At 41.1% G+C, this 14,081-nt stretch overlaps 1 protein-coding gene across 1 annotated transcript in view; it reads left to right on the top strand.

The window, feature by feature from the left end:
- The first annotated feature begins 452 nt into the window (after window positions 1–452).
- The window catches only part of LOC126273181 (baculoviral IAP repeat-containing protein 6-like), a 135,664-nt gene continuing 122,035 nt past the window's right edge, over window positions 453–14,081 (top strand). Inside the window, exon 1 of the mRNA XM_049976683.1 lies at window positions 453–855. The gene's annotated coding sequence lies outside the window, so the exon portion shown is untranslated. The remainder of the gene's footprint in view (window positions 856–14,081) is intronic.

The raw sequence follows: 14,081 nt of genomic DNA, 5'->3' as shown, positions 1-14,081 counted from the left end.
TTGCCTCCGCCAGCGTCAAGGTCAAAACTTTCTCTCTGAGAGACTTCGACTATGATATTCCGTCTTGTTCCATTCTGTTAATGGCCTGTGTGAATACTGCCATTTTAAATGAGTTTTGAACTGTTTTAATGTTCCGATCCGTCTTGATTCGTTCCATCAAGTATGAATTGACTGCAAGACGACACAAATTCCACCATCATAATATGAGTGAACATGGCAAGTTTTGGTTACCTTTCGACATTAGCAGATGTGGCCATCGTCCCCTCACCAAACTCATCGTCAAAACTTTCCTCCTGAAAATGAATCACTGACGTACCGTTCTTTATTAGATGACGATATGTTTAAAATTGTCGTCTGTAATCCACTATGAAATTTTCCGTACCACGACGTCCAGAGCAAATCGACCTTTAAATCGACCAAAGTGTCCGTCGAGGAAGAGACTCCAAGATTTTGATCCTTATGACAAGTCAGTGATCTTTAATGCCAAAGCCTCACAAGACCTATCTGTGCGAAGTTTACAGGGAAAAGGCCATAATCGTAGCTAAGTTTTGAATGTTTGGTTGTTGTTTGACGTGTGGTGGCATACGAGTTGATCATAACTAGGGATAAGATTTAAACTTGGTAAAGTACGATTGATATTGACTGGTATTTTGTATTTCGTTTAATATGGAGTGGGTAAATCCTTCTGCGCTTATAAAGAAAGATGTGACTAGGAGAATGGGAGCGGGTTGACCATCTTGATATTAATTTACTAAGATTATTCCGATAAGGAGATCATCGAGAACTGTGGGATGCGTTATGTATAGCAACGTTCCATTTTCATCCGTATAGAAGCTGCTACTGTGTGGAGTTAAGGTAGGCCGAAAATCCGCATTTGTTACGACGTAGTACTAGTGGAAAAGTCATATAGTTTGTGCAGTGTCTGTACAGCTTAAATAATTGTATATTTAATTACGAAATGTGTCGTATACATAAAATTAATGCTATTATTGATTTGGGGGAAAAGGATTTGTTTTGATAGTTCAGCAAGGAAATGTTCACATACGTTTATGCCCGCACCATTTCCTTTTTTACCGAAGATTTTCTTTTAAAAAATAGTTTGAACACTATTTAATATGAAAAGTGATAGATTTCTTTCATCTCCTTTTAGGTATTTTAGATTGTTAAAAACTAATGATCGTCTTTGATGGTGTCGCATTGTAGTATTAGCAACCCGGTGTAGCAGGCAGACCATTGTTATGAAACTGTGTGTCTGTATGTATGTCAAGCACACATAACCCTCACATTAAAATTAGATCTCTTCCATACAGTTTCGAAGACACATGCTGGTTTGTTGCGGGTCAGATCAACAAGTGCTGCAACGTGACCCCTTCCAATGATTTGAAATTAAGTACGCTTTTAGTATTCATATGAGTTAACGCAAAACATTTTTTTTTACCATTTTCTGATAAAAGGTTATTTATCAGTTAGAGCCCAATGCGTGAAAAATTTTGCTCGTGGAACAATATTGATTTAACAACTTGTTTTAATTAAGCTAGAACAATGAAATTGAGTTCATTGGAAAGCTCGTTTAAATATCTTTTGTATGATAGGAAACAGAATTAGTTAGCAGGTACATAAATTTTTATAACAACCTTGAATTTACTGAACTTTGAAAAACTGTAGATTTAAAATTCTTAAAAAAATATGTATGAAAGATACCCTTTTCCTTTAGGCGCCATTTTTTCTAAGTTTGAACTTGGGTTGAAAATGGGATCACCATCAAAAGTTTTCATGTGTTTATCATGATTGTGTTCAATGTCATTCAGATCTGGGAATTTTTTCCGTGACCATTGTATAGAATCGTGGTTTAATTTATTATTTGACATCAAAACTGTACTTCTCATACAAATAGCCGTATTCTGAAGTGTGTAGCACTAGCAAAAGTTAAGAACTCAAAATTAATAAATCTACTTACATAGCCAAAATATCCATTTTGTTGTTGTTGTCTTCAGTCCTGAGACTGGTTTGATGCAGCTCTCCATGCTACTCTATCCTGTGCAAGCTGCTTCATCTCCCAGTACCTACTGCAACCTACATCCTTCTGAATCTGCTTAGTGTACTCATCTCTCGGTCTCCCTCTACGATTTTTACCCTCCACGCTGCCCTCCAACGCTAAATTTGTGATCCCTTGATGCCTCAAAACATGTCCTACCAACCGATCCCTTCTTCTAGTCAAGTTGTGCCACAAACTTCTCTTCTCCCCAATCCTATTCAATACCTCCTCATTAGTTACGTGATCTTTCCACCTTATCTTCAGTATTCTTCTGTAGCACCACATTTCGAAAGCTTCTATTCTCTTCTTGTCCAACCTAGTTATCGTCCATGTTTCACTTCCATACATGGCTACACTCCAAACAAATACTTTCAGAAACGACTTCCTGATACATAAATCTATATTAGATGTTAACAAATTTCTCTTCTTCAGAAACGCTTTCCTTGCCATTGCCAGTCTACATTTTATATCCTCTCTACTTCGACCATCATCAGTTATTTTACTTCCTAAATAGCAAAACTCCTTTACTACTTTAAGTGTCTCATTTCCTAATCTAATTCCCTCAGCATCACCCGATTTAATTTGACTACATTCCATTATCCTCGTTTTGCTTTTGTTAATGTTCATCTTATATCCTCCTTTCAAGACACTGTCCATTCCGTTCAACTGCTCTTCCAAGTGCTTTGCCGTCTCTGACAGAATTACAATGTCATCGGCGAACCTCAAAGTTTTTACTTCGTCTCCATGAATTTTAATACCTACTCCAAATTTTTCTTTTGTTTCCTTTACTGCTTGCTCAATATACAGATTGAATAACATCGGGGAGAGGCTACAACCCTGTCTCACTCCTTTCCCAACCACTGCTTCCCTTTCATGTCCCTCGACTCTTGTTACTGCCATCTGGTTTCTGTACAAATTATAAATAGCCTTTCGCTCCCTGTATTTTACCCCTGCCACCTTTAGAATTTGAAAAAGAGTATTCCAGTCAACATTGTCAAAAGCTTTCTCTAAGTCTACAAATGCTAGAAACGTAGGTTTGCCTTTTCTTAATCTTTCTTCTAAGATAAGTCGTAAGGTCAGTATTGCCTCACGTGTTCCAATATTTCGACGGAATCCAAACTGATCTTCCCCGAGGTCTGCATCTACCAGTTTTTCCATTCGTCTGTAAAGAATTCGCGTTAGTATTTTGCAGCCGTGGCTTATTAAACTGATAGTTCGGTAATTTTCACATCTGTCAGCACCTGCTTTCTTTGGGATTGGAATTATTATATTCTTCTTGAAGTCTAAGGGTATTTCGCCTGTCTCATACATCTTGCTCACCAGCTGGTAGAGTTTTGTCATGACTAGCTCTCCCAAGGCCGTCAGTAGTTCTAATGGAATGTTGTCTACTCCGGGGGCCTTGTTTCGACTCAGGTCTTTCAGTGCTCTGTCAAACTCTTCACGGTGTATCGTATCTCCCATTTCGTCTTCATCTACATCCTCTTCTATTTCCATAATATTGTCCTCAAGTACATCGCCCTTGTATAAAACTTCTATATACTCCTTCCACCTTTCTGCCTTTCCTTCTTTGCTTAGAACTGGGCTGCCATCTGAGCTCTTGATATTCATACACGTGGTTCTCTTCTCTCCAAAGGTCTCTTTAATTTTCCTGTAGGCAGTATCTATCTTACACATAGTGAGATAAGCTTCTACATCCTTGCATTTGTCCTCTAGCCATCCCTGTTTAGCCATTTTGCACTTCCTGTCGATCTCATTTTTGAGACGTTTGTATTCCTTTTTGCCTGCTTCATTTACTGCATTTTTATATTTTCTCCTTTCATCAATTAAATTCAATATTTCTTCTGTTACCCAAGGATTTCTAGCAGCCCTCGTCTTTGTACCTACTTTATCCTCTGCTGCCTTCACTACTACATCCCTCAGAGCTACCCATTCTTCTTCTACTTTATTTCTTTCCCCTATTCCTGTCAATTGTTCCCTTATGCTCTCTCTGAAACTCTGTACAACCCCTGGTTCTTTCAGTTTATCCAGGTCCCATCTCCTTAATTTCCCACATTTTTGCAGTTTCTTCAGTTTTAATCTACAGGTCATAACCAATAGGTTGTGGTCAGAGTCCACATCTGCCCCTGGAAATGTCTTACAACTTAAAACCTGGTTCCTAAATCTCTGTCTTACCATTATATAATCTATCTGATACCTTTTAGTATCTCCAGGGTTCTTCCACGTATACAACCTTCTTTCATGATTCTTAAACCAAGTGTTAGCTATGATTAAGTTGTGCTCTGTGCAAAATTCTACTAGGTGGCTTCCTCTTTCATTTCTTAGCCCCAATCCATATTCACCTACTATGTTTCCTTCTCTCCCTTTTCCTACACTCGAATTCCAGTCACCCATTACTATTAAATTTTCGTCTCCCTTCACTATCTGGATAATTTCTTTTATTTCATCGTACATTTCTTCAATTTCTTCATCATCTGCAGAGCTAGTTGGCATATAAACTTGTACTACTGTAGTAGGTGTGGGCTTCGTATCTATCTTGGCCACAATAATGCGTTCACTATGCTGTTTGTAGTAGCTTACCCGCACTCCTATTTTTTATTCATTATTAAACCTACTCCTTCATTACCCCTATTTGATTTTGTATTTATAACCCTGTATTCACCTGACCAGAAGTCTTGTTCCTCCTCCCACCGAACTTCACTAATTCCCACTATATCTAACTTTAACCTATCCATTTCCCTGTTTAAATTTTGTAACATACATGCCCAATTAAGGGATCTGACATTCCACGCTCCGATCCGTAGAACGCCAGTTTTCTTTCTCCTGATAACGACGTCCTCCTGAGTAGTCCCCGCCCGGAGGTCCGAATGGGGGACTATTTTACCTCCGGAATATTTTACCCAAGAGGATGCCATCATCATTTAATCATACAGTAGAGCTGCATGTCCTCGGGAAAAATTACGGCTGTAGTTTCCCCTTGCTTTCAGCCGTTCGCAGTACCAGCACAGCAAGGCCGTTTTGGTTAATGTTGCAAGGCCAGATCAGTCAATCATCCAGACTGTTGCCCCTGCAACTACTGAAGAGACTGCTGCCCCTCTTCAGGATCCACACGTTTGTCTGGCCTCTCAACAGATACCCCTCCGTTGTGGTTGCACCTACGGTACGGCCATCTGTATCGCTGAGGCACGCAAGCCTCCCCACCAACGGCAAGGTCCATGGTTCATGGGGGGGGGTATCCATTTTAATACAGTGAAAATCTCACGTTGAACTATGGGTGCTTCATGGTTGTTTGGTGTAACCTTATATCAGTTGGGTATTTTGTCATGGGATAATATTTGTATGTTCAGCTGTAGTCAGTTGTTAAAAGTGGCATGTACATTATCTTTTGGTGTGATAGATCGTATAAAATGAAATTTTATTAATTCTGAAATGTTTTGAAATTAGCTAAAAGATACTTTTGTACAATTTTCACAAATGTAGAAATTTACATGTGTACAGTAAGTTACTATTTGCAAACTGTTAGCATAATCTTAAATTTTATTCCTTGATGTGGAAAAATGAAGTGATGTTGTATTACAAAATACAGGATGATGACGCACTGAACTTCAAAGACTAGTAATTAGACTCAGTGTGTGATGTGAAATGCCTAAAATTTCTGCTTTGTGCTGTAATCCTTTGAATTAAGAGGATCACAGTGACCTTAGGAAAACCTTGTTCGGTTTCCTGATGGATGATTGAAAGGACGCATTTCCTAACATTTAAGTCAGGAAGTATGCCACAAGTGTTAAAAAAAAAAACCACTAGTAGAAGTATCTGGTATTCCTAACCTAGCAAATGATGATCTAGTGTGTTCTGAGCTCAAACAAAACAGTGAAAAGCTGTTAAGCTGTATTGATTAACAAGACATTGCTGCCAGTGCATTCGAAGACTTCTGTGCAGTCTGTTGGTGAATTGCCAGTTGCTGGTATTACACTATCAAATTTCTTTGTCAAAGGTATTTGATGGTGTAATAGGGACTTTGTCAAATGTCGTCCAATATTTGATCAAATCTAGGGCCTCACTGTAGATTTGATCAAAGAAATAGCTTGTCTTCTATTCATTGCAATGTGACATGTTACCACATAGAGCTCTAGCACCGCTGCAGCGCTCTGTCGTCTGTAGTGTTTTTATAACCATTGCCGGTAAATACAATTGGTGTGTGCCGACAACTACAAAATTAATAGAGATGTATGAAGCTCATGAGGTGCTTTACAACGTGAGGCACCCTGAATACAAAAATAGATTAAGAAGATTGGAGACATGACATAACATAACCCTCTCCTGTAGCAAGGAATCGGAGTGTTAGAGTGAGCCTGTCTTTTGAAGATGTAGCAGTTCTTAAGTGAATATTGTGCTTTGTGATATATGAGGATACATTTCTCTGAGCACATACAGAAATGTATGCCCATACATTCTTAAATAATTGATGTACCACATGTCGTCTTCCGCTGTAAGCTCACGTAACAAGTTTTGTTGAATGCTTTTATCGTGTTGTCGTAAAACACACGGCTTCACATAGATTAGATTAGTTTTTTGTTACATAGGTCCATGCTGAGGAGATCCTTGTGGATGTGGAACATGTCGATTTTTTAAAGCTGGAATAACAATACTAATAGTATGAATAAATACATCATTTGTTTCTTTTAAAAATTTTGCCAATGGAGTAGGAGTTGGCCACTAGTAAGTCTTTCAGGCTCCTTTTAAACTGACTGTTGTTGTTGTTGTTGTTGTCTTCAGTCCTGAGACTGGTTTGATGCAGCTCTCCATGCTACTCTATCCTGTGCAAGCTGCTTCATCTCCCAGTACCTACTGCAACCTACATCCTTCTGAATCTGCTTAGTGTACTTATCTCTCGGTCTCCCTCTACGATTTTTACCCTCCATGCTGCCCTCCAACGCTAAATTTGTGATCCCTTGATGCCTCAAAACATGTCCTACCAACCGATCCCTTCTTCTAGTCAAGTTGTGCCACAAACTTCTCTTCTCCCCAATCCCATTCAATACCTCCTCATTAGTTACGTGATCTATCCACCTTATCTTCAGTATTCTTCTGTAGCACCACATTTCGAAAGCTTCTATTCTCTTCTTGTCCAAACTAGTTATCGTCCATGTTTCACTTCCATACATGGCTACACTCCAAACAAATACTTTCAGAAACGACTTCCTGATACATAAATCTATATTCGATGTTAACAAATTTCTCTTCTTCAGAAACGCTTTCCTTGCCATTGCTAGTCTACATTTTATATCCTCTCTACTTCGACCATCATCAGTTATTTTACTTCCTAAATAGCAAAACTCCTTTACTACTTGAAGTGTCTCATTTCCTAATCTAATTCCCTCAGCATCACCCGATTTAATTTGACTACATTCCATTATCCTCGTTTTGCTTTTGTTAATGTTCATCTTATATCCTCCTTTCAAGACACTGTCCATTCCGTTCAACTGCTCTTCCAAGTCCTTTGCCATCTCTGACAGAATTACAATGTCATCGGCGAACCTCAAAGTTTTTACTTCGTCTCCATGAATTTTAATACCTACTCCAAATTTTTCTTTTGTTTCCTTTACTGCTTGCTCTATTTCTAACTAATTTTTTTATGTTTGCTGGCAAATTGTTGAAGATGAGTGTTCCTGAGTAGTGGACCCCTTTTTGAACTAAAGTGATTTTAAGTCCTTGTGCAGATCATTTTTGTTCCTGGTACTGTATGTATAAACTGAGTTGTTTGTTGGAAAAATAAATATTATTTAGGACAAATTTCATTAAGGAGTAAATATACTGAGAGGCAGTAGTATACCCAGTTCTTTGAAGAGGTTTCTGCAGGACATCTGTGAATTTGCTCCACAAATATGTATTACACGCTTTTGGTATCTGAAAACTTTTGTTTGACTCGAATATTTACCCCAAAATATTATCCCATATGACATTATGGAATGAAAGTAGGCAAAGTATGCGAGCTTTTTCATTTTTATGTTGCCTTTGTCTGCTAACACTCGAATTGCAAATACAGATTTGTTAAGGTGTTTCTGCAGTTCTGTGGTGTGCTCCTCCCAACTGAATTTGTTATCAAGTTGTAATCCCAGAAATTTAAGACTGTCAACCTCATATGTATGGTTCCTTTTTTCCCACACTACTTTTTCGCATGTGCACACAATGCAATTGTGGTTCGTGCAACTGCTACGGCTAATAACAAGTTGTTGTCAGCTATCTTCAACTTCAACGAAAAATTTTATATCAGTGTAATACCCCTTCTAGCGCTTTGTCAAATATATTTGACGGAATATTTGATCACATCTTTGACAAAGAAATTTGATAGTGTAATACCGGACTTAATAAAAAAAAAAAAACAGCGGAAACAAAGCAGCCCAAGGAAAAAACTAATAAAAGTAACTTCAGCAATCCAAAGAATGGTATGGTTGCTGCCTTCTGATGAAGTTGGATGGTTATTTAGAATCGAAGATGGTATTTCACCTGAAAGAAAAATGTAGTAATCTCTCTTAAGTAAAAAGATGGAAATTCTAATCTGAGCTGAAGTGTTAAGAAGCTTCAAGAGGATTAACTTCAGTAACTACATGGCTAGAATACAAAGATGTGGTTGAAGCCAAAGGTATTCTGTGCTCCCCCACTTGAAAACGTTGCAAGACACTTGATCTGAAGACTGCCGATTTTGTAAAAAAAACTGCCAGGTAAAAAAGATTCTTGAGAGTTTACGAAGATAAGTTTTAAAATTCAAAAATGATTAGTTTTAAGTAATTAAAAAAGTTATACACACTTCAAGGACAGCTATCCAGGGCTTCACATTGGGCTTTCAAAATTTGCTGTACTATGACCCAAGTTGTATATTAGCTGGATGTAGTGGTACACATAGTGTTTGTGTTTTTGCACTACTACTTACCAAAATTTCAAACTTATACTGCCTGGCTATAACATTCCTCAGCAGACAGTGAATGATACTCGAATAAAAACCTTTGAAGATGGTCATGCAAGAGTTGTTAACCTATCATTACTTGCTTGCAACTTTATTGAATGTCAGTTCCGTACAGGACAAGTAACACTAGAAAATTATTTACAGGAACTGTTTGGTGCTTACGATATTGGCGAGATAACTTAATGCAGTTAATCTCTGGTGATTGTTCATGCCTAGAAACCAACACTAAATCCTCCAATGACTTTACTGGTTCCTTATTTGTGAAATTAAAACCACTTAAGTGATATCCCTGTGTTGCCAGTCAACAGTCAAACTTCCAAAAAAGATTTAAATATTGGCTTAACGTTGAGTTCTTGGTTATTTGTGATTTTTGCTGATTTATACCATTGTCATACTGGATGAAGGCCAAGGTACCATCGGACCAACTCAAAAGCATAAATTCATCCCTTTCTTGTGTATTACAAGGCAACAACCCTGAACACCCAAGTCGTACCATACCTGAATGCCTCACACAGTCTTTTGTAGTCCTACTTAGTTACTTATCTCAGTAACAAGAATTAATAAGAAACTGATTTTAAGCCTGTCTCTGATATTCAGCTGCACTGAGCTGTTTTTAAAGAAATGCAACTTGTAATTTTTAATTAAACATCAAGGAGTATATAAGAGGCAAGTCTCTCACGTTTTGGTCTTTGTGATGGTCCCCTGTAAGGTGTGACCTCCATTTTTCAAAATTTTCCCGAAGAGCAAGCCAGTTGGTGAAGGGTGCATTACATGGTGCATCGTGCCTTTAGATCTTTAGCTCACTTTCTCGTCATAGCACTACAGTCCAGCTCATTCTCCATGTCTTTGCGAGGATGCCTTCCTGGGTGTATTTTCCACCATGCACTATGCAGTGTTGCTTTTTTGCGCCAATGATGGCCATGGACTTCTTCGCAACTCATATCCAGCACAGTAGCCAGTCCATTGTGGTGGGGTTGCCATTTACTCTGCTGGTTGTAGCCCCCTGACAACACAGGGACCGTTCTGCTGATGCCTGTACTGTTAACTCCCCTTGTATGCCAAAGAAAGTGTTCCAAGTCTTAGTACAAAGCAAGAAAATACCCTAAACCATTCACCTCCCTGGCCGGAAGGAACGCCAGGCTAAGGATGGCAGAAAACCTTATTTGCCCCAGTACCTCATATGTAAGAGAACTGATGGGGACTCCTTTGTTTCAATGAAGCCACAATTTTTGTAGAGCATTTAGAGGAAAAGTTTGGGGAGGTGGAGAACTGGTCCAAAATGCGATCTGGGTGAGTCTTGATAAAAACAGCATCCTCTGCCCAGTCACATAAGAGCTTAAATATGATCCAGGGTATTATCTTCCACATGGACCTTCTATTGCAGTCTTACAAGCTGCACGCCAATGTGTTCATTTGGTGCGGTGCGTCCATCGTAGTCGAGGGGATAACCAGGTTGCCACCTGTGACTTCATCTTGGCCTTCGAGGGTGACACCTTACTTGACGCCAAGGTGATGGTCTACTGCTGAGAGTCAAGTCATATATACCTGCCCCATTGCGGTGCTTTGAGTGCTGACGGTTCGGCCATATGTCTTCCTGCTGTACTTCCAGTGTCACATGTCGAGGTTGTGGATGTGCATAACATTTCAATAATCCACGTGCCCCGCCTCCCATCTGTGTCAACTGTGGAGAGCATCGTTCACCTTGCTCACCAGACTGCAGGATTTTACACAAAAGAGAGGAAAGTCATGGAATAAAAGACCCTGGACCGACTAACCTACGCTGAGGTTAAGAGAGAATATGAGCATCCTGTGGCTATGACCACCTCATATGCATCCACTACGAGAACAGTTGTAGCCCCCATCAGTTCCACGAATTCCAGTCAGCTCTGAGCCAGAAGGCTACACCTGTCCCCTTGGTGGTGGGCACTCCCCCCCCCACCTCTGGAGTACTGGCTCCCTCCCATCTCCCCCCCCCCCCCCCCCCCCCCGACCATCAGGGACACTAGTCCCCACTTCTCAGCTGGAGAAGCGTATGTTGTCTTCGGCTCCTCTCACCGGGAAGGGGTCCCTTGCGTCACTCCCTTCCCAGGTTTCTGCTAATGAAAAGGTGACACCCATCAGTGGCTGAAGTGTTCAAAAGCAGCTGGTCGCAGGGCTTCATAATCATCCGCAGTCCTGGAGACTGAATCAGTGAATTGCTCCCAGCCAGAGAAAACCAAGGAGCAGTGAGAAAGTCCAAAAAAGAAGACCCCTAAGACCAAGGAAATTGTGGTGGCACCCACACCACTGCTACCTACAAGCTCTGCGTCTGGGTGTAAGGTGGAGATTCTGGTGTCTGCTGAGGACCTAAATCTCACTGGACCCTCAGACACAATGGATATAGACTGCTCAGGCAATAAGTAGGTGTCAGCAGGTGACCCTGAGGCGTAAACTGCCTCATTAAATATTCCATGCCTTCCCAGTCTCATGATGTCATCCTCCATTGACACTGCGGCAGTTTTTTCCACCACCTGGCTGAGCTACGGCAACTGTTAAGCTTTACACCTGCTTTCTGCATTGCCCTCCAGGAAACCTGGTTCCCAGTAATGCGGACCCCTGTCCTCCATGGCTATAAGGGATATTACAGGAACCGTAGTGACTATAATCGTAATTAGATTAGATTAATACTTGTTCCCTAGATCATGAATATGACACTTCGTAATGATGTGGAACGTGTCAGGTTAATAAAAGATGTCTGTACAAGATATTGCATTACGACACTAATGTTTAAGCTTTTTTCCCCTTAATTTATATCTAAAAATTCAGCCAGTGAGTAGGAGTAGTTGTCATCTAGAAATTCTTTTAATTAATTTTTAAATGTTGGTTGACTATCTGTCAGGTTTTGATGCTGTTTAGTAGGTAACGAAAGACTTTTGTGGCAGCATAATTTACCCCTTTCTGTGCCAAAGCCAGATTTAACCCTGCATAGTGAAGATCATCCTTTCTCCTGGTGTTATAGCTATGCACACTGCTATTACTTTTAAACTGGGTAGAATGTCAGTGTGTCAGGTGGAGTTTGTGTTTGTCCTAAACTCAGTGTATAGTGAGACTGTGCCCCCTTCAAAACCCTCTTGAAGCTGTGGCTGTCAGAATGACGATGCAGGAAATACCTGTCTGCGATGTATATCTTCCTCCAGGTCAAAAGAAGGAAGCAGGAGTGTTGGAGAGATTCATCTCAACCATTGGGTGCCAAACGTTACCTTCCCAAGTCTGGACAAAGATCAGATTTGGGTACCAGACTCCAACAGGTGTCTCTGGCATTAACATCAATGGTGTGTTATGTACTTTAGTAAATGCGATTGCTGAGCACTATGCTTGAGCCTCTGCGTCAAAGAACTGCCCCGCCAGCCTTTTGCGGAATCAAACGGTGGATGAAGGAAAGTCCTCCCATTAGCTACATGCCACCGTGAACCCAATAATGCCCCATTTACAGAGTGGGAGCTCCTCAGTGCCGTTGCACATTGCCCTGACACAGCTCCTGGGCCAGATTGAAACCACTGTCAGATGATTAAACATCTCTCATCTGAGAAGCTACATATCCTTGTCATCATCAACTGGATGTTGTGTGAATGCGTCTTTCCATTGCAGTGGAGGGAGAGCACCTGTGTTCTGGTGCTTAAAACTGGTAAAAACCCACTTGATGTGGACGGCTATCTGCCCATCAACCTCACCAACATTCTTTGTAAGCTGCTGGATCATATGGTGTGTTGGCGGTTGAGTTGGGTTGGGTTGGGTCCTGGAGTCAATTAGCTGTCTGACTCCATGTCAGGGCGGCTTCCGCTAGGGTCGCTCATCCACTGATAATGTTGTGACCCTCGAGTCTGCCATCTGAACAGCCTTTTCCAGACGCCAACAGCTGGTTGCCGTCTTTTTTGATTTATGAGAAGTGTATGACAGGTCCGGGCGATGACATATCCTCGCCACAATATTCAAGTGGGGTCTCAGAATCCTGCTCCCGATATTTATCCACAATTCCCTGTCGCTTCGTACTTTCCATGCCAAAGTTGGTGCCTCCCATAGTTCCTCCCATATCCAGGTGAATGGGGTCCTGCGGGGACCCATATTGAGTGTATCTCTCTTTTTTAGTGGCCGTTAATGGTCTAGCAGCAGCTGTAGGCCCGTCAGTCTGACCTTCTCTCTATCCAGACGTCTTCTGCATTTTGTACTGCTCCCAGTACTGGTGTTGCTGAGTGGTACCTACAGGGAGCCATTAATAAGGTGCAGTCATGGGCTCTAGCCCACAGTTTCCAGTTTTCAACTGCAAAGTCGTGTATTTGCACTTCTGTCATCATCTTACTATTCATCTGGAACCAGAACATTACCTTAATGACGATCCACTCACTGTAGTGGAGACATATCTATCCTTAGGACTTGTTTTCAATGCCCGATTGACTTGGCTTCTGCACCTTCGTTAACTTAAGTGGAAATGCTGGCAGCACCTCAATGCCCTCCGCTGCCTGGGGAACACCAATTGGTGTGCAGATTGCTCTACGCTGCTGCAGCTCTAGAGCCCTTGTTCAATCCTGCCTTGACTATGGAAGTGTGGTTTATGGTTCGATGGCGATCTGTGTTGTGTTTACTCTACACAGTGCACCATTGTGGCACTCGCCTAACGACAGGAGCTTCTAGGAAGAGTGTCGTGGCCAGCGTCCTGGTGGAGGCCGAAGTTCCTCCAGTGCAGGTTAGGTGTGCACAATGGCTCTCCAGTTATGTTGCACACATTTGTAGTTCTGCGCATATGAAATTACTGCCTGTTTTTCCCGCCCACGGCGGTTCATCTCCCTTATCTGTGATCAGGTCAGGACTTGACAATTGCAGTTTGTGTGCGATCCATTCTCTCTGAACTGGAGTCCTTGTCTATACCACCTATACTTGATGTCACTTCCTCTTTATTATCGACATGTGCTGGGGCGATAAAGTGGTTTATACCGATGGCTCGTTGACTGGTGGTCACATAGGCTTTGCGTATGTTCATGGAGGACATAGAGAACAACACTCCTTACGAGATGGCTGCAGTGTTTTCACTGTGGGCAGCCATAGCTAATG

The sequence above is a fragment of the Schistocerca gregaria genome, chromosome 5 (genome assembly GCF_023897955.1).
Source record: "Schistocerca gregaria isolate iqSchGreg1 chromosome 5, iqSchGreg1.2, whole genome shotgun sequence".
NCBI lineage: Eukaryota > Metazoa > Arthropoda > Insecta > Orthoptera > Acrididae > Schistocerca > Schistocerca gregaria.
The sequence above is the reverse complement of the archived record's forward strand: the minus strand, read 5'-3'. Positions and strand labels throughout refer to the sequence as shown.